Source organism: Panthera tigris, chromosome D3 (genome assembly GCF_018350195.1).
Source record: "Panthera tigris isolate Pti1 chromosome D3, P.tigris_Pti1_mat1.1, whole genome shotgun sequence".
NCBI classification, from domain to species: Eukaryota; Metazoa; Chordata; class Mammalia; order Carnivora; family Felidae; genus Panthera; species Panthera tigris.
The window spans coordinates 75,173,146-75,195,099 of NC_056671.1; the positions used below are offsets into that span (position 1 = coordinate 75,173,146).

Here is a 21,954-nt window from a genome sequence, read left to right on the forward strand (position 1 = left end):
TACCACGTATGGTTCCATATTCTGTGTTTTATGTTTATACATTTTCAGCCTATCTTTTTATAGACTTAAGTCAGTTTCAGTTACTGGATCTCCAGATGCATTCAGCTCAATTTCTTTAATGTACAGAGGATTAAAAACAACCTACTATAAATATTTGTATTGGTATTAAGAATGATAAACTTTTGATTTTTGTATAGATGGTTATTATGTAAAATCTGACCATAGAAATCCATAATTATTGTGAAGCAACAAAAAGTAACTTAATAGTAATCAGTAATTTGAGGGGCGCCTGGGTGGCTCAGTTGGCTGAGTGTCCAACTTCCACTCAGGTCATGGTCTCACGGTTTGTGAGTTTGAGCCCCGCGTCGGACTCTGTGCTGACAGCTCAGAGCCTGGAGCCTGCTTCGGATTCTGTGTCTCCCTCCCTCTCTCTGCCCCTCCCTCACTCACACTCTGTCTCGCTCTGTCTTTCAAAAATGAATACACATTAAAAAAAAAAATAGCAATCAATAATTTGAAAGAAGCATGCCCGGAAAACATCAGTAAAACTTTCAGCAAAAACTAAAGAAACTTTAAAAAAAAAAAAAATGGAGGGAGGTTTTTAGCTCTTAAAGCTCTGTGTGGTAGGTTCTTTACTGTTACTACCTGAATGCCTTTAAAATTTTGTCACTGGAAAGAAGTTGAGGGAGCCTAATAATCTCCCTTGAAAATTTACAAAGCATGTAATCAACAACCTGGAGCCTTGTGCCTATTGCTGCAAATAAGTAGTTGACTAAATTGAGGCGCATCTGGTTTTCAGTAAAAATGCTGGTGGCCGTGACCTGCTACATTTTAATCCTTTAAATGTGTCAGTTCATTGATTGAAAACATTTCAACTTAAATGTAAATATAAACGATTTCAGAAATTCCCAACTTTTCTGAAAGTCATTTAGCATTGCACAATTACGGATTTTGTTTCAGTCGTGACTAGAGGAGATGATTGCACCTGCAGATTTTTTTTTTAACATTTCTTTTAAGCTTATTTATTTACTTGGCGAGAGAGAAAGAAAGTGCAAGTTGGGGAGGGGCAGAGAGAGAGAGAGAATCCCAAGCAGACTCCACACACTGCGAGCGTGGAGCCCCATGCAGGGCTCGAACTCACAAACTGTGAGATCATGACCTGAGCCGAAGTCAGATGCTTAACCAACTGAGCCACCCAGGTGCCTCCAGATTTTTTTAAATTAGTTCTTTATTCAGTTATCATTGCTTTTTAAAGTGTTATAGGTACGTTTTAATTCTCTGTTAATTTTAAAGGCCCTCTAGTCTATAAAAAGTAGTGGTTTAATGCATAGAAGAAAAGAAGTTGCCTTTGTAATAGAATAACTTAATTTGTACTCTGGAAAAAAAAAAGCTTAATTTTTGAGCACTCAGGTGAGCATTATTAAATCAGTACACTGAAATTTTAAATTACACACCACTATCATCATGAGACAGCAAATAGCACATGGCTGTTCTTTTATTTGTATAAAGAAGCTTAAAAATGAAAATCTAGCTTGGAGAGTCAGTTAATGCTATTTAAACTGTATTTTAATCTGTAAGAAGTTAAGTTAAACATATGTGATGAATGGCTTTTATCAGTTGACTTACTCACTTCATGCCGTGGGTACCAGGGGCAAGAATGTTCAAAGAATTTAAATAACTAGAAAAGGCTTCCTTCATGTGTTGTCAGAGCAACTAGCATGTTGCAGCCTGTAGATCGTTTAGGTTACCTTTGAATTGCGTGACTTGATTAAGATGTGGTATAGATTTTTGTGAAGGTTTAGAAGAAAACCATATTTCTTTTATTGACTAGAATTCTTTATAAATTACATTATGAAAAATATGGTAGATATGTTGAGAGAAACCTGTTTCAGGCACAAGAATCTTATTTTGGGATGAGCACCATTGTAGAGGACGAGTACTACAAAAGGGAAATCTGGCCAGTTTAGCCATTGACTTTGAAAAATCAGGGAGTTTTCTGGTTACTTAAATTGAATTGCTCTATTGTATCTTTTCACAAAATAAATGGAAAGTATATCAAGGCAGACCTACTTGCCTGTACTTGGAATGCTCGTTTGGGAGCTCTAGTTAGGCTGATACGCATTGTTATGTTAATATTATATTTGTAGCAATCTGTGACTTAATTCTTCAATTAACTTAATTAAACAACTGACCAGTTAAATAGGAAGTATAATTTAGTGCTTTGCTATAGGTAGAACAATTATGTTTGCAATTTTTCTCTTGGGTGAGAAAGAATGATGTATGAATGTTGTCTTAGGACACTGATCTGAGCCTAGCAGTCTTTGTTAGCGCTTGCCTTATAAAAGTAAAGAAGCATGGATAAAGCTTTATAAGTGTTAGCTATGATCAATTGGAACTAATTAAATTTATTTGAAATGAAGAGCCTTAACTGGAAGAGAACAGCTGGAAAAACTGGAAAGAAAAAATTGAGTCTTGATTGAGACAGTTTAAACCTTCACCCTGTCATTTAAAAAATATGCGGCAGCTTCTTTCCGTATCTTTCTTTTTAAAGCTAATATCTATTGATCGGCTCTACAAAGTAACGCCACTTTGCCTGGGTCAACCCACACGTTCGGTTTTACTTACATTCTGTCTTAAGGTTCATCAGCTTCTTTCCTGTAACCAAATGTTTTCAATTACACATCAAAGCTATATTAGCCATTTTCACAGATTAATACTGTTTTTATGTAGAAAAAAAAATTAAAACCTACTTCATGTAATTTTTTTATATTACAGTGCAGCATGCATGGGAAAATGTACTTTCTTTTTCATTGGAATTACTTCAGGTTTTGCAATATTCTGTATATTAAACTCTGTTTTAACAACAGTGACATTTTCTTTACAGTGAAAAAGAATGCCATTGATTGTTTCTAGATTATAATTGCAGTGCCACACTAATATTACTGGATACTTGGTGTGTTTGCTTTTATTTGTACAGGATACTTTTATTTTTAGTATTATAATTTAAATGTTTATTTACGTATATAGTCAATATCTGTAAATAATGTATTGTTTTCCTTACAGCATTAAATAGGTCCTAATTAATAGAGTAAATCTCACTAAAAACTAACAGAAAAAATTTAGATAAGTTACAATCTTTTTTTAAGGTAGTTAATTATCTCTATATACTTTTTATCCTGATAAAGGATGACATTCTGAGTGAGGATGCAGCTATATGTCCCCTAAATGTTGCATTTTAATACATCCTACCCCTAACTGCAGTTAAAAAGAATTTTGGAAAGACTCCATTCACAAACCTGCAATGGATTCCTTTAAGAAAGTCACTAAAGTCTTCTGAGGGTCATACTGCAGTGTCCTGCCCCTTGTTCAATACAGCGTGGACACACTGACCATATAACAGTGGTAAGGGGTCAGAAGTCACTGACATTGTCAAAAAGAAACCACATGATAGTAGATCAGTGGGACAGTTGACAGATTGAGCTGCTTACAACAAAAGCAGCAATGAAATGTGGATTCTGATAGGTGTGTTGACTGTATTTGTTGTATTTCTTGTAAAATGTAAAGTTAATTTAAAAGAAAAAAAGAGAGAAAGAGAGAAATGCGATGGAAAAAAGAAAGACTAGGGAAGGGTATGAGCAATTGAAAGTAACATCCATTGACAAACAATCAACTATGTACCCAGCCCTTTACACTTGACTCTCCCATTTCTTTGAAATGGATACTGATATTTCTGCAGATAGATAAGGAAACAAGCTCAGAGAGTTCACTTTTAAAGGGTCCTGTCCTTAAAGTGATAGATCTGGGACTTAAAAGAAGTCCTGTCTGACTCCAAAGCTTATGTGTGGTTTTAAATACAATCCCACACTGCCTAATATTCTTAAATTCTTGAACTTTGGCATCTTTTTCTTTTCAAATGTGAGATGTCAGTTCGCCTTTACTGCTTTTGATATCAGACATAAGCCTGATAATTGCTGGATATTTTATTTAAAATACAAACTTATTATTCTAAATTGAGACCAAGAGATTATCTCCTTTAGAAAAAAATCATCACAGGGGCGTCTGGGTGGCTCAGTCAGTTAAGCGTCTGACTTCAGCTCAGGTCATGATTTCGTGGTCTGTGGGTTTGAGCCCCATGTTGGGCTGTGTGCTGACAGTTCACAGCCTGGAGCCTGCTTTTTGGTTTCTGTGTCTCCCTCTCTCTCTGCCCCTCCCCTCCTGGCACTCTGTCTCTCTCTCAAAAATAAATAAACAGTAAAATCGTCACATATTCTTTAAATGTTCTTTTTAAATCTGTTCTTTAAATTATTTAGTACTACTGTAATGTAAGACTGTAAACATAAGTATTTATTACTAAATATTTTATTGCATACATGTAAAAGGAAATGCTTACTGTTCTGCCTAGCTTTTTGAAGTCATCAAAAAGTGTGGATTTCTGGGTGAAATACATGGCTCCAAGTAATTTACATTTCTATACTTTTAATCAAGGGGAAGAAAATGTGAATTAAAGTTTTGTTTAGCGTTTAACACTTGGCTTTAGTTGTATGTTGATAGGGAGCAGAGTAGAGTATTTATAAATGTAGTATTTGAGAGTTCCTGATAGGAATATTAAAATACAGTCCAAATTATGGCTTGTAGTCATTCACTTCCTTTCCTCATACTTCCCTCTGGGTGATTGACTTTCCCGTTTCTTTGTTTTTAACTACCACTTACATTAAGCTAATAACTCTCAAATCTGTATCTCCAACCTAGACTTTTCTTCTGGACATCAGATTAATATGTCTTCCTGCCTGAATGTCCTCTAGATACCTACTGTATATTAATTTATAGTTATCCAAAGACCTTTTTATACTAAATTCATATTTTGTAGTAGCTAACATTCTGAAGTCAAAAACCAGGGCAGGGATAACAATTTAGAACAAATGACTTACAATTCTCATAGATCTGGTACAGTTTTTTTTAGACTGTGAATTATAAGTTGAAGAATGAAAAAGGGAAAAGGTGCAATATAAAAGTCTTATTCTAGTTTACTGATTATAAGTCCTCTGGCTCTATGCTTAGAAGGTGTAGATACTAGGTATCACAACACTATTTCCAATAGTGTTCCTTACATACCAGCAATTTACTTACATACATTTACTACGTCTTTCCTATTAGGTGTAGTATGTGTGTATCTCCTTAACCTCCCCCCTTCTTCTTAATGGGTTTTAATGACTCAAAAGCATTTGTAACGGATTAGTGAGGGAATACAGGCTCATTTCTAGATAAACTGTCTCCTGATATTTTGAAAATGAAACTTGGAACAGATCTAAGAACATAATTATCTCTGTTATTCCCATTTAAAAGTTTACCTTTTTCTCTTGGGAAACAACCTGTCTTCAAAATTAGGAAGAGGATGCGATTCGTTGCATTTAAATGAGAAAAGATATGAAAAAATGCCTGGGAAAATGTGTTTTGTAACTTCAGTCTCAATGAGGGGTGGAAGGTGGGATGCGCCATCGTGAGGTGCACAGTCAGAGAAGCGGATTCTGACAGCTCTGGGGAGCCCCCTCCGTGGTCTTCACCGACCCGGGGCTGGAGACGTGCTTATGCATGATGGCGCTGGTTTCTTGTACCCGTTTTGGTTGCTCTCTCTGTGGTCCTGCTTTTCTTCCCTCTGTGCTGGTCTCTCCTGTTGCCCCGGGAGCTGTGCTGCCTCGTTTCTGGGCTCGTCTCTGTCAAAAAAACCAGAATCTCTGGTGGACTTCTTGGAGCCAGGGGTATCGGTGAACCGTTGTCCAAGAGATCCCTCTGGGGCCTGGTGGCCCACTGCAGGAGAAGCAAGGTGGCTTGTATGTTGCGTGGGGAGATGCTCACAGGAAGGAGAGAAATGCAGAATTTTCCCGGAGGCCAGACGTTTGAACACATGCCACTGAGGAAGTAGAGTGTGGAATCATGTTGTGTGTGACGGGGTACGTACGTTTTGTGGCGTTCCTCTGGGTGTCTGCAGTCAGGCACTTAGCGCTAAGGAAACTTGCCTTTTATTGCCCATTGAAATTTTAATGTGTTCAAGATTTAATGTGCCCAAGCCTCTATTTAAAGGCTTGGCCTGGGGTGACTTGCCTAAGAAAAAGTGCAAAAGGAAAAGAGGCAAGAGCAAGGACAAAAGATGGCTAACGAGTACCATCTGAACGTCTAGTTTCTCTTTAAAATTTTTAGACTTTTAAAAATGGGAAATCTACAGAGCATCGATGTATTTTGGCCAAAGACGTGATTGTGCATTTAAAAGAATTATGTTTTGTATACTTGAAGTTTGCTAAGATAGTAGATATTAAACATTTCACCACATAAAGTATCATAAAGAATCAGAGGAGCTATAACAAATTACTTTAATCAGCTGTCGCATTGGCACTGAATCTTTTATAGTGAGAAAAATAGCACTTTGTGTGTGTGTGTGTGTGTGGTATTTCCTCTTTGCATATAATATTTTTGCAAGGGGTTGGTCAAATAAACAGTAATCAACACCATCTGAGCAAATTCATCTAAAAGAACACATTTAAAAATCAGGGACTGGGGCACCCGACTGGCTCAGTCGGTAGAGCACAGGATTCTTGATCTTGTGATTGTAAGTTTGGGCCCCGTGTTGGGTAGAGAGATTACTTATATATATATATTTTTTAACATTTATTTATTTTCAAGAGACAGAGTGTGAGTGGGGGGCAGGGGGGGAGAGAGAGAGAGAGAGAGAGAGAGAGACAGAACCGGAAGCAGGCTCCAGGCTCTGAGCTGTCAGCACAGAGCCCAGTGTTGGGGCTTGAACCCACAAACTGTGAGATCATGACCTGAGCCGAAGTCGGACGCTTAACCGGCTGAGTCACCCAGGCGCCCCGGTAGAGAGATTACTTAAAAAAAAAAAAATTACTTTTAAAAAAAGATCAGGACTTTAAAGTAATAACAATCATAACTCACTAGCATTTATTGAGTACCTAATATGTGTCAGGCTATGCTCTAGGCTCTTTTTAATCCTCACAAGTAATTGGAATAAATTTTCATGATCAATTCCATTTCACAAGAGAGGACAGTGAGGCACAGAATGGTTAAGTAACTTTCTACATAAAGCCCACAGATAGGAAATGGCAGAATTAGGATTTGAATCCAGTCTGTTTTCTTCTAGATCTTATGCTTTTGAATAGAACTATTTATTCAGGGGCGCCTGGGTGGCTCAGTTGGTTGAGGGTCCAACTTTGGCTCAGGTCATGATCTCACAGTTCGTGAGTTCAAGCCCCACGTCAGGATCTGTGCTGACAGCTTACAGCCTGGAGCCTGTTTCACATTCTGTCTCTCTCTCTCTCTCTCTCTCTCTCTCTCAGAAACAAATAAACATTAAAAAAAATTCTTTTAAGTAATTTATTCAAATCAAAGTCATTAAAAAAAAAAGTCTTAGGGGCACCTGGTTGGCTCAGTCAGAAAAGTGTGCGACTCTTGATCTTGGGGTTGTGAGTTTGAGCCCCAAGTTGTAGGGATTACTTAAAAATAACATCTTAAAACTATCTCTTAAGAAAATAAAAGAAACACATGTATTTATTATGACATATCAGTTTCTCTTTATGAGCTATAGATACCTCTATTTTAATTTTTGATCAAGTTTAATATCTTATGTGATGCAAGGAAATACTTAATATGTGAAGAAAAATTTCCTATTTTCTTAAAAAATAAACAGATAATTAGTATAGGAAGACAATTTTATATATTTTCTAGACAAAGTAAGAATTATTTTACCTTTATATGAAACCACACACATTAATATATCAGCACATGTACAGTATTAGATCACAAAAGCTTAAGGTTTGATTTTAAGATTTAATATTCTATATTCTCTTTGATAAATTTAGACTAAATAGGAAAAAGCAGAAATACTTAGTTGGATAAGAAGGTAGGAACTGGTTTTATTGTTTTGTTTTGTTTTGTTTTTTAAAAAAAACAACATTTTCCATGTGAGTGAATAACCTTCAGGATGAACTTAACATTTGGCCTTTGTGAGTGGTGTAATAATACCTCACGGATAAGAATGAATTGCATTAGATTGTGGCACACTATTATATTTCTGTATATTACATGAATTGCCCTTATAATTGATATCAAACCCATATGACCAAAAGTTGTAATTCACAAAAGTAATGACAACAATGTCTCATAATTCACAGACTTGATGTCATACCTGTGAATGATTACTTTTACTGTGCAAACCATGTTAAAGGGGAAAAACAGGTTTTAAAACGGATGTGGGGTTTGGAACGGTTCTTCTTCCTGATACTTTATAATCATTTTTAGCACACAAATGGATAATTAAATTGACTAGCATCCTTGAGTTTCCCCATAATTTCTTGGATTAAAATTTTGAAGCATAAGGTCTTTTACTCTTAATTTGAAATTTTTCATCATCAAACAGAAGTATTTGAGGTGAAGACAGTTATGAACCTGTATGAATTTCTCCTCTCGTGATGTATAGAAAGAGGAGTTCTCTGTCATAGGTAGGATAAAAATCAAGTTAGAATATTTCATCTTAAAACAAAACTGTGTCTCCTAAATACAGATACGTGGATTAAATGGAGCGAACCTAAAATAAAAGGATTCCGGGAAACCGAACCAGCTACCCTTGTATTTATCCACCTTGTATTTTTCTGTCACATTATAGGGAAGATGTGGTAAAGCAAACAGCTCGTTGAGAGGCTGATGATCTAATTGGAGAGAGAGGCTGTGTGTTCAGCATAGTTGCACATATACTTGCACATACGATAGACTTTAGGTTGGAGAATTCCAGGCACAGGGGAAGAGTTAAAGGTAGGATTTACATAGGAGGTAAGCCTGCAATCATGGCAGAGGAGGACAGACTATTAATTTAGATACTGAAATGAAGACTTTGACAGAGGCTGAGAATAGCCTGGCTGGTGGTTTTGAGCACCTACTAGGTATTGAGCCACTTACTAGACACTGAGCGTAGAATGAAGATCGTGCTCCAGAGCGCAAGACTGAAGATTGGCTGTGTTTGTTGTTTGCTGGGAAGTTTTTACTTGAAGAGCTATTGATCATGAAGGTTTGGGGTACCTGGGTGGCTCAGTTGGTTAAGCGTCCAACTTCGGCTCAGGTCATGAGCTCATGGTTCATGAGTTTGAGCCCCGCATCGGGCTCTGTGCTGACAGCTCAGAGCCTGGAGCCTGCTTCAGATTCTGTCTCTGCCTCTCTCTCTGCCCCTTCCCTGCTCATGTTCCGTCTCTCTCTCTCTCTCTCTCTCTCTCTCTCTCTCTCAGAAATAAACATTACACTCTTATGTGGATCCTGAGAAACTTAACAGAAGACCATGGGGGAGGGGAAGGAAAAAAAAAAGTTAGAGAGGGACAGAGCCAAACCATGAGAGACTCTTAAAAACTGAGAATAAACTGAGGGTTGATGAGGGGTGGGAGGGAGGGGTGAGTGGGTGTTGGGCATTGAGGAGGGCACCTGTTGGGATGAGCACTGGGTGTTGTATGGAAACCAATTTGACAATAAATTTCATACTAAAAAATAAACATTACAGATAATTAAAATTAAAAAAATCATGAAGGTTTAATAAACCCATGTTACCATGATGGAAAACTGAACATCTCATGTTTGTCTAAGAGAGGATCTATAGGTTTCGCGGAAACAAAAACAAAATGAAACAGAGCCAAATCAACTAGATGACAAGCTTGTCTGCAACAGTAAGTATATATTTAGAATATTTTGGAATTAATATGGTTGCAGCATAGGATCTAGTATCTCACTGTGTTCAAGTCTCAGCTTTCCCACTTATTCACTATGTGGCTTGTCCAAGTTACTTGACTGTGCAATGCCCCCGTTTTTTCACCTGAAAAGGTTGATATGAGGTTTAAATGAGATAATGCATGTGACCTTCTTAGCAGAGGAACTGGCACATTATATTAAGTGCTTGAGAAATCTGTGTGCCCCCTTCCTTGCTTCCTGACCCCTCATTGTCACAGCCATTATTCCTAGGGATTTGTTTTTAGTAAATAGAATAAGAGTTGTAACCAACTTACAAATCATTTATAAATCAGTTCTTTTAGATGACTTAATGATGATTCTATGTAGTTGGTCATTACTCCCAGGGATATCAATTTACTAGACAATTTTATACTTTATATATAGAGAAAAAGCTACATCCAAACTTGCATGCAAGTTTTCAGAAATTTCTAAACACTGGCTCAGGAAATATTGATGAATTATTCTAATTTCTTAAATGCTTTTATATAGGCTTATATTTCCCACATTTATTTTCTGAATTGAATCTTACCAGGAAGAGTGAGTCATTTGATGAAATAGGACAGTCTTAAAGAAAAATATTTTTTTAATGTTTGTTTATTTTTGAGAGCAAGAGAGAGACAGAGCATGAGCAAGGGAGGGGCAGAGAGAGAGGGAGACACGGAATCTGAAGCAGGCTCCAGGCTGTAAGCTGTCATCACAGAGCCTGACGCAAGGCTCGAACTCACGAACCGTGAGATCATGACCTGAGCCGAAGTCAGATGCTTAACCAACTGAGCCACCCAGGCGCCCCAAAGGAAAATATTTATTTGTACTTAGAGTAGCTGAGGAAGAGTTAATTTGCATATTTACATCTGCCTTTGGCCAGTAGGGACCGGTGCAGTGTGGGAAGGAGACAGTGACATAAAAAAGCTGTCTGAAGACTGATACAGCCATTTAGTTGAGAGATGCTGCTAGACTTCGGAAAGCATATTTAAAAGATGATAAAATCAAAAGATAAAAGAAAACCTCCATCGTACTATCATTAGTAGTCTTGCCAAGGAAGAAGGAGGAGAAACATTTACTGCAGCTCTCAGACTTGCAAAGGATGCTTACTCATTAGCTCAGTTTTTATAGCATATTTTGAAAGATAGAATAAGGTATACCACACTAAAATCTAAACTCAGTGTGAGAGTAGAATAAAGACATTTTCAGCTCAAAAAAATGTGACTCCCTTTCTCTTTTATCAGGAACTGGAGGAACAGGTGTGTTACACCAAAGTCAGGGAGTAAAGTAAGACAACAACAACAAAAGATAATTATTAACTACCCCATGAGGGAAAAATAGGTAGTAGTGAAAAACTTACCCTGCTTGATAAATCACATGGTCGAGCTGGAATAGCTGTGGATAGCATGCACATCATAATGAAAATATAGATGTTGATTATATTACAGTTTAATAAGAACTCTGATCTAATAAGCAAAGAAAGAAGGCAGATTGTGTGCATGAATGTGGGGGGCGTGTGTGAGTGAATGAGGGCGTATGTGTGATGTGTACCAGTAAGCTGTGTATATGTGAGGGAGATCCCAGTTTTCGTTGACCACAGTGGGGAATTGTGAGCTTAAAGATAAGCCTAAAACTCAACAAATTAGAAAATAGCAAAATGGGATTTTCTTTTCTCTTTCTTTCTTTCTTTCTTCTTCTTCTTCTTCTTCTTTTTTTTTTTTCAATATAGGATTTTCTAAGAGAGCCAACAGTAGTGGTTTTTGCAGAGTGGACAGTGGGGATGGGGTTGAGGGACTGCTACTTTCTTGTCCTAACTTGTAGGACTGTTTGACTCTTTAAACAGTGCGTAGTTTCATAATATAAAAACTAAATTTAAAAGTATTAAATTTCTAAAAAAATAGAATGAGGAAGCACATAATGAAAGATGATAGTAGGGGTAGGGAGACTTGGCCAGGTATTTTGAGGGTTTTAGACTACTGTGTGAGTTTGGGGATGCCCCCAAAACGCCCAAGGTTGTTAGATACTCTCTCTGGAATGGTGGGGAAACAAAAGGGCCGAGGAAGGTTGGCAGCTTGAGCGTTAGGATTGTGGGATACAGGGCTGAAAGACCAGATCATACCATCAGCCCCAGGGCCCGTGGTGTGGGGTGGGACTTCAGTACCCGCCCTGACTCCTGTGCTCGATCAGCCCTTTGCTAGGATGACAGAAAGTAAAGCCCCGGGTTCAAGCAGGGATGAGCTGGAAATAATCAGGTGTCTGTTTCTGCCCACCCTCCTTCCCATCCTGTTCCCTCACTGTTCCAGAGAAGACAAAGGAGATAGAGTTCCAGCAGGATGTGAGAGGGTATAAAACCGAAAGAGGGAGAAACATTAAAAACGCTCAGCCGATGTGAGTATAGGAGTGAAGGAAACCTACATATTTCATTAGTTTCGCCTCATGATCTAGTCCGTTGCATCCAAGGGTTATGAAAACTGGCTGCAGTGATGACAGAATCACTCTTGGTTCATTTTGAAAAAGAAAACTTGAAGAATGAGAATAATAATCTGCAGACAGACAAAAGCTCTTTATTTTAAAAACCTAAATCTAAGCAAATCTGAATAGGTTAGTGTACTATTTATTCAGATACACCAAAAATCTGCAGTGGATTTTTAAATACGATTTGGGAGCACTTAGAAGAAAAAAATGAGAATCCCTCCAGGTGCCCTGAGCCTTCCCACACACTTGTATTTTATCACAGCGTTTCAGTTGTATTAATTTTGTTACCATCCATTACCGAAAATAATTTTGATGTTTTGGGGTAAGAGGTATATAATTCATCATAAAATGACATTTATACTCTTCTGTGGGTTTCACTGCATACAACACACAATGAAATGAGTCATTCTGCTGTTCACGGGAAGCTATTTCTCATAAATTTGGATTTTGTAGAATTTCGTTTGACTTGTCATCACTTGCGCAAGGATCTTCGCTAATGCTTCACTCCTTATTTTCTCATGAGGTGAGAAATGAATTTATTGACTAACTTAGGGATAGGGAAGAGAACTTCCGAAAAATAAAAATAGTCTAGAAAGAAAACCCCAGCAATGCAGCCCAAGATTCAGCAGACAATGAACATCCGTGCCAGTGTATGTCCACCTCATCACCTCTGGGTAAGGACCTTGCGTCTTTGATGCTTGTGATACTAACGTGTATGTTTGACTTGCTCATATGCAGTCACGTGGAAGTCTTTACACATTCCAGTAAACGTGATCTTTCAATCAAACGGATTGATGTCAAAGCACACGTTTTACTATTAAGTGTGCAGACAGTGGTGTTTACTGTTTGCAATCCATGGCGTATCTGGCAGGTGTCTGTGCCTGCAGAAGCGTGGTCTTTAGTTTAGCCAGACGGGCCTGGCAGAATCCCTGTGAAGGGTTCATGACACACTCTTAAGCATCTTTTTTTTTTCTTTTTTTGAGAGAGAGTGCATACATGCATGAGTGGGGGAGGGATGGGGGGGGGAGAGAGAGAGAGAGAGAAAGAGAGAGAGAATCTTCAGCAGGCACAGAGCCTGACACGGGGCTTGATCTCAAGACCATGAGATCACGACCTGAGCTGAAATCAAGAGTTGGGCACTCAGGTGCCCTAGCTGAGCATTTTTGAACTTGAATTGTAGACAGGCATAAAGCATGGGCAGGGAGATTTTCTGAGCTGGAGTCAGGGCTTGGGAGGGAGAGAGCCAGAGGTGCTATAGTATTTTGGAGTAAGTGTCAGTCGTTCACCGTGAATGTGTAGAGTGGGGAGCAGGGCCGGGACTGACCAGAGACTAAAGGGATTTCATAAAGACTGACTCAAGGGGAGGCTAGATGATAAAAGGCTTTGTATGTCATGCTGAGCTGCTTTATCCTTGTTCAGGGGATAATTAGGAACCATTGAAGAGTTTTAAGCCAGGTAAAGGTGTAATCTGATTTTCCATTAGTCAAAGCACTGTGGCTATAGGTGCTGAATATATTGGAGGTCAATGCTGGGGCAAGTGGGGGTATGCCCTTAACGAGGGCGGGGAGACCAGTAAGGACAGTGTTGCAGTGGATCCAGGAGCCAGCCGCTGAGGGACTGAACCACGGTAGTGCAGGTGCCGTTCAATAGATGCAAACGGAATAACGAAGCGCTAAATTGAATAGTCTAAGCTGCCTTTCCTAGAATGGTATTTAAGTTTATTTAAGGCATTCTGGTTATTTAAAGCTCTCTAGGTTTATAATTAAAATAAGTTCATTGTTACCTAATATTAAAGCATTTCAATAAAAAGAATGCTTACATTTACAAATATCAGTTGAGGTAAAATGATTCATGTTGTTCTGAGTGCTTTATTATGAATTCGGTGTAGCGATATTAGTGTCCTTCATGTGCCATATAAAAATGTGCCCTCCCCCATTTTTGCTCCATTTTCATAGCGTGGGAAAGACCTAATTTATAATCTGGTAGCTAGATTCTAGACCAGTCTTTTACCCGGTGCAAGGAATGCCTCACACTACATCACTGATCATAAAGGTTATCCAGCCTCCGCTTGGTACACTGTATTGCCTTTCTATTGCTACATGATAAATTACCACAAATACTGTGGTTTAAAATAGTCTCAGTTTCCAAGGGTCAGGGAGTCCAGACACAGTTTAGCTACATCTGCTGCTCTGGGTCTCCCCAGGTTGCAGTCGAGGTGCTGGCCAGGGCTGGGGCTCATCTGAGGCTCGAGGTCCTCGTCCAATCTCACTGCCTTTTGGCAGAATTCAGTTCCTTGCAGGTGTAGGGCTGGGGTCCTCAGTTTCTAGAAGCTGTCCACAGTTCCCTGCCACATGGCCCTCTCCGTGGGCATTTCCCACCACAGCAGCTTGCCTTTTTAAAGTCACCAGGTGAATTTGTCTGTGCGTGCTTATTGTCACCTAATTGTGAGAGGGCCATACAACGTAACCCAGTAATGGGCGTGTCATCCTATTACTTCGCTGTATTCTATTGGTTAGAAGCAAGTCCCAGATCCCACGCACACTCAAGGGGAGGGGATGATACAGGGGTGTGAGCCTTGTGGGGGTGGGGGGGGCCTTCAGATGCTCCTACCACACACACCTTTGCAGTTGTGGGACTCACTGCTCACACTGTCATTCCTTCCATATTTTTCTCATTTTGTTCGTGTATATGTGTGGGAAAGAACTTCTCCTCCCATGTCCTTTCTTTGTCCTTCAACAACTTCTCATATAATTTTTATTTTTTTTTCAACGTTTTTTTTGTTTTTGTTTTTTTTTTTAATTTAATTTATTTTTTTGGGACAGAGAGAAACAGAGCATGAATGGGGGAGGGTCAGAGAGAGAGGGAGACACAGAATCGGAAGCAGGCTCCAGGCTCCGAGCCATCAGCCCAGAGCCTGACGCGGGGCTCAAACTCACGGACCGCAAGATCGTCACCTGGCTGAAGTCGGACGCCCAACCGACTGCGCCACCCAGGCGCCCCTCATATAATTTTTAGACCCTTCCTTCTTCCAATCATCTGTACTGAGTCTAGTTTATCAGTTATATTCCTTAGACCTAGAATAGACCACCCGACCACTAGCAGATCGGTACAAGTATTGTGGGACTGTTGTTTTCCTTTATCTGGGTACTGCAATTCTAAAATTCTTGGTTTTCTTTAGAAAGCATCCACATTTTTGACCTCTGCTAAATATGAAATCACCTAAACTCTATTTTTACATAAAGTGCTGTTAATTCAAGTCTTCCCAATGTAAAAATGGGAATTGATATTTATCCTTTTTCACTTATATCCTCTTGGCTTCAGCCATCATCCAGACCAAGAATCTTTGCTGTCCAGTGGATTAGTTATTAGTCCAGCTTTATATCCTTCATGAATGTGATGAACATGCCTTCTGTGTTGTCATATGAACCCGATAATTTTGGACCAGGCCCCAGTGAGACTCCTGCAGCATGTGGCTAGGAGCAATTCTACCTCGTCCCCAGCCCTGACATTACTATGTAGGTTCAGTTTCTTTTATTTTTAAAAAAATTTTTTTTAAATGTTGATTTTTGAGAGAGAGCACACATGCATGTGCGCATGTGTGAGTGGGGGAGGGGCAGAGAGAGAGGGGGACACAGAAGCCCAAGCAGGCTCAAGGCTCCAGGCTCTGAGCTGTCAACACAGAGCCCAATGCGGGGCTCAAACTCAAGAACTGAGAGATCATGACCTGAGGCGAAGTTGGACATTTAACCAACTGAGCCACCCAGGCACCCCCAGTTTCTTAACTCAATATAAGCCAGCCTTTTTGTGGTGTCACCTAACTCAAATTTCTCCATCTCATTCTTAAGAATACTCCAAGAGAGGGGCGCCTCTCTTGTATATATACACTGTGTGTATATATATACACATATATATATATATATATATATATATATATAAAACGTGTGTGTGTGTATATATATGTATATATATATATATATCTCAACAGTATGTAAAAGATTATATTTCTGACTTTGCATATGCTGATTTTAATGACATATTTATTGATGGGGTATTTATAAAAATGTGTAAATGCTTGATTTGCTCGATTTAAAACTTAGGTCTTAATGTTACTATATTTTTTAAAAAGTTAGCATAAAAGCAGAGTAAATCAGATAGGCATAAGATTATTCATGTGCTATAGTAAGATAACACTTGAAGAAAACTTGGTTTGGGATAGGAAGGGAAGAATCCAACCCTTTGGTATTAATATTTTTTTTCTTTTTAATATTTAAGTATTTGCAGTTGACTGCATATGATTCCTGGAATATGTAAAGGAGCTTACATATTTATAAATCTATATACTTGCTGAGAATGTTTTCTTTAAATATGAAGTATATTTTTAAAGCTTGATGAGTTTAATTTTAAAGAAAAAACATGAAGACTAATGGAAAGCTTTGTGTTGTCATTTACAAAGTAGATAGCCTACATTTTATTGACCCACTAAAGCTGAACTTAGCAGATTCTTTCTCTCATCCAACTTGAGTTGGTTGTTTCTGAAATAAAAGCAACAGGTGCACTGACAGTACTTTCCTCTTATCTCTGGCCAGTATTCACCTAAACTTTAGTGAACAGTGAAAACATAGAACAAATGAAACCATCTGCCTCTCCCAACCAACTAGTCCCTAACCCACTGTTGGGGACAATGCTGGTGCCATATGAGTCAGACCCTGGACAGGGTCCTGCTGGGCCTCATTTCAGAGGGTTAGGGCACATCCTGTCAGCACACATTTTGGGACATGATTCCCTCACTGACCAGTTATACGGACATCAAAGAAGCTTTTAATTTGCGTCTAATTACTCCTTAAGAAACTTTCCACCATATCCAGCAATATCTATGGCATAAAAAATAACCACCCATATATGCAGTTTTATTGAAATCTGAAATAGACTGAACCTCTACAAATGTTAAATATGAATATATTATTCCTTGCATCTTTCTTACTCTTTCTTGTAAAATTATAAGTAAAAGAAGAAAGTATGAACAGAAAGGATTAATTTTAGGTGATTTATGCTCTGTAATAATGTTCATTTCTTTGAAAGAATTCTTTCAAATAAAACTTCTAAGAAGTTGGTTTAGCCCATTTGTCAATGGGAATTTTTATACCAACGTATAACTTCAAATTAGAACAAACAATACTAGTTTCATGAAACTATTCATTGGAATTTTAATAGGGCTATAATTTTTATTTGTGTATTCTCTTGTGAATTTTTCCAGTTTAACAAAAAAATTGCTAAATATAATCAAGGGTGACTGCTTAGAGCTGTGACTGATAAACATCTGTCACATCACAAACTTGCATAAACAACTTGTCCTTTGTCAGGTTTATGAGTTGACATCTGTTTGAATGACAGATGTCAGTGCAGTTAAGACGCAGTTTTATTTGGGGATGTTAATCTAAAAGAGGCTCACATTTTAGTCATTTGCATTTAAAAACAAATGTGGCTATTGCCATTAATTTAATTTCCTCCTTCCTTGGCAAAGAAGCATGAACGCACAGCACTGTTGTGTAACTGTTTGGATCAAGCTTTCTGTGGGTATGACCTGTAAAGAGATCTCGAAATTAGTCATTGTGACCATTTTGTGAGCCATTGTGACCAGTGAGGAAAGAAGTCTATCGATTAGCAATGGCTGACATTTCAAAATGGCCGTGTAGAAAATGTTATTGGATATATTAATGTTTCTCATCAGCTGTAATCACCAACAAATTTAAGTAAAAATGTCACAGGCTGAATCTGTTTAACAATTTACTATTGTAAAATTTTAAACAAGTTTTGTAACCTCTAATTTTGATTAGTATATTAAAAATGCCACCTTTATCAGATCATTACTCTAATGGACTTAAGAAAAAAATATACGGGAAAAATACGTGAAAAAAATAGCTTGGGAATAAGTTTAGATATTGAAAGATTTTGATTTTTTAATTAGGTAAAATTCATGGAACAGAAGTTAACCATTTTAAAGTGAACAATTTGATTCATTTTAAGAACAGAAAGACATTATGAGCTGATGTACTACTATGACTGATATGGATGTATACCAGTGTAGAATGAAAAAAGCAGAATGTTTTTATTCAGGCAAAATTTTGAGAGGAATGTTTAAGCATTAGCATCTTAATTACGAAGCACTGTGTGATGATGTACAGAAGAAAATCTGGGTTTGCATGAGTTAATTTTAAGGAACTCAGCAGGCACTCAGTATGGGAGCATATGCTAAAATTTCTATATCATCGTAGCTTTATTTTGCTTGCCTTTTACTTTTTTATACCTGAAAGCATATTCCTTGTTCCTTATTTAAGTTCTTAGGCATTTTATTCTTAAGCACCAGTATACTGCTCAGAGAATATTAAGTCCAAATTCTCTGTTTTTTTAAACAGTTATAGTGGTTGTGTCAAATTGGACCTACCACCTTTGAATAATTAAATGACGTGAGGAAGTTAAGCATAGATTTTTCTCTTGACAGTTTTGGGCATCTGCTGGTAGGGCATGATTACAAGAGTTTTATTTTTTTATTATTTTTTTAAATGTTTTATTTATTTTGAGAAGGAGAGAGAGCACTCATGCACATAAGTAAGGGAAAGGCAGAGAGCAAAGGAGAGAGAGAGAAAAGAGAGAGAGAGAGAGAGAGAGAGAGAGAGAGAGAGAGAGAGAGAAAGAAAGAAACTCAAGCAGACTCCGTACTGTCAGTACAGAGCCAGATGCAGGGCTCTATCTCATGAACCATGAGATCATGACTTGAGCCAAAAGAGTGGGTCAGATGCTTAACCATCTGAGCCACCCAGGTGCCCCAGAATGCAAAAATTTTAATGACTAAATTTGTACCTGCTTCAAAATTTATATATTTTATGCTTATTTATTTTGATCCCAGAGCATACTCATTGTAGACAACAAAATTGTCCCCATAGCAAAAATCTTTAAATTATTTGGCACTAGTTTCAAATTTTGTGCACGTACTCAAAATTGGGGAAAAAATGAAACATAGGCTGTGGTTCAAGGTCAGACACATAGATTCTCATGAATTGGAATTAGAACTAAGTGGTGTTTATGTATTATACTCCACTTTAAGGAACTTAAGGCAAATGTGATATATTTTGCTTATTCAATATGTAGAACCACATTAACCATAAACATCACATAGCAGCGGTTTGAAATTTCTCATTAGCTATAAATTTTTGTTTTATAGTGAGATGCCAGGATTAAGTAAAAAATCTAGAAATATATAAAATATGAAATATTTTGAAGCAAGACTTTTCTTTCAAGCAAAGATTATATATGCTTACTTTAAAGGTTATAAGGTTTCTTTGTAATTGGTATACATTTATTCCCTACCTTCTTTATGCCTATTTAACAAAGCTAAACATACAGAGGCCCAGTTTAATTCAGCATAAATTATTTTTATATGGAAAGTTTCAAGTACATATAAAATTAGTATAATGAATGTCCATATTCTACCTACTTCGGTGATTGTCAACCTGTGGTCAGTTTTATTTATTCTCCTCTCCACTGGATTATTTTAATGCAAACTACAGATACCATATCACTTTATCATTAATATTTCTGTATGTATCTCCTGATAACTCTTACTACAATGTGGTTGTTTAGAATTATTACTTCTTTAGTATTATCTAACATCTAGTCATTGAGTTGGCATAAGTTCTGCAGAATAAGTCAAACTGTCATAATCTAGATTCCTCTGTACTTGAAAATCTCATTGGAGAAGAAAATAACAGTATAAAGCAGAAAGCTATGGTAATTAGCCGCTTCACTTCTGCGGTTGACAAACTATAGCATATGATTGGATGGCCTTGGTATGGTATGGTATGGTTTTGTCCAGATGGGATATTTCTATTATTTTTATTTATTTATTTATTTTAATGTTTATTTTTAAGAGGAGACAGAGCAAAAGCAGGAAGTGCAGAGAGAAGGAGACAAAGAATCTGAAGTAGGCTCCAGGCTCCAGGCTGTTCTCACAGAGCCTTACACTGGGGGCCCAAACTCATGAATCATGAGATCATGACCTGAACTGAAGTCGGATGCTGAACCGACTGAGCCACCCAGGTGCCCCCAGTTAAAGTATTTTTAAATGATGGGTTGAGCATATGGAAATAGAAAACCAAAAGGGTTCATGAAGGTGAGGAAGAAAACTGTGTACCACTGCTACTAGGGCATGAGTTAAGAGAAAAAAGACATTATCCCGAGACAGAAACAAAGGAGACGATGGAGTGATTGTGAAAAGAGAATCATCTGTGACATTGGACTAGTGGATTTCTTCAGAGGAATGAAGAATTCCAAAATGTAAGTGTAATGGAGAAGTATAGAAAATGAGGGAACCAAAATGATCAAGAAAGATAAAGGTAGATAAGAGAATAAAATCTGTTTTTAAACTAATGCAGGGCCCTAAGCTATGGCTGTAGTTCCGGTTACTGTCAGTCATCTTCACAGGGAAAACATTTCTTTGTAAGGCCACCAACACTGTTTCTACCTCCAAGTAGTCGCCGAGCAGGTACCTCAACGATTGGACTTCCTGACTCAACTACTCAATGTGTCTAAGTTCACTGGGTTTTGTTCAGGGGCTCAAATGTTGAGGAAGGCCTGAACCAAAGGAAATTTGGTCAGGACTTCACAATTTGGCATGAGGTTCTGCTTTTATCAGAATTTATGAGTGTGAAGTCCTGCCATGTAATAATATTAGAAAAACTTACTTCAATCCAGAATGGGGCAGAAGAGGAATTTTTGTCCTTACTCTGATATTTCGAGTTGCTGAAAAAGAATTTGATGCATCTGACTACTTGACAGTGTGTCCCTAACGTATACATTATGAGACTCGTGTTGACAAAACAGCACCAGCTTAAACCTTTTAGGATTATTAGCAGGGCATTGCTCTTTTGGTTTGGGGAAAAGCAAACAAAACTCTACTTGTACCTAAACTAAATGCAGCTTATCACTTTTAAAGATTTAAATAGCACTTGATTTTGCCAATAATCTTTTTATTTTGTTAAGTGTTCTAAAAACTCCAAGTGTAGGGGGCAGTCTACTGATTTGATGATAAAATAATAATTGTTACCGTATAATAATTATGTCTCCAGTATTATGAACTAGATGCTTTATCTCTTTAACCCTAACAAGCTAATCAGATATATTATGTTGGTCCACATTTCAGAGATGGGGAATCTCAAGCCCAGAGAGATTAAGTATGTTATTCAAGTTCACTCAGCTTATATGCTTCTAAGGCTGGAATTCAGATTTGGTCTGGTAATGCCAAAGCTTGGCCCATACCACCTCATATTTGTAAAATACCTGATGTAGAGTCTAGGACATGGTGGCTATTGAAAGAGTTGTCTTCCTTGCCACCAACGAGGGAGAAACTGATACAAGTTCTCATGCAAACACGCAGTCATACACACTTAAGTAACCCTGGAATGACATAGGATTACGTGTAGCCTCTTTCTAGATAGTTAGTTGGGCCCTCGGCTGGCAAGAGAGCTTGCATTAGAAGTTTCTTATTGTGTCAGTTCATTCATTGTGTCCTATAAGAAAGCATCTGGGATACCTCGATAGTAAATAACAATTACTATCTGTTTTATTGCCATCTTAGATATTTACTACATTTTAATATTCGCCCAAATATCAAGAGGTTAGCATTATTTTTAATATTGCCAGAATAATCCTTAAACTTTAAGCCATTCT

The 21,954-nt window shown here is 37.8% G+C and overlaps 1 protein-coding gene across 10 annotated transcripts in view; it reads left to right on the plus strand.

The window, feature by feature from the left end:
- WDR7 (WD repeat domain 7) overlaps positions 1 to 21,954 on the plus strand; it is a 354,382-nt gene that overhangs the window by 157,009 nt on the left and 175,419 nt on the right. The gene's annotated exons all lie outside the window — the stretch shown is intronic.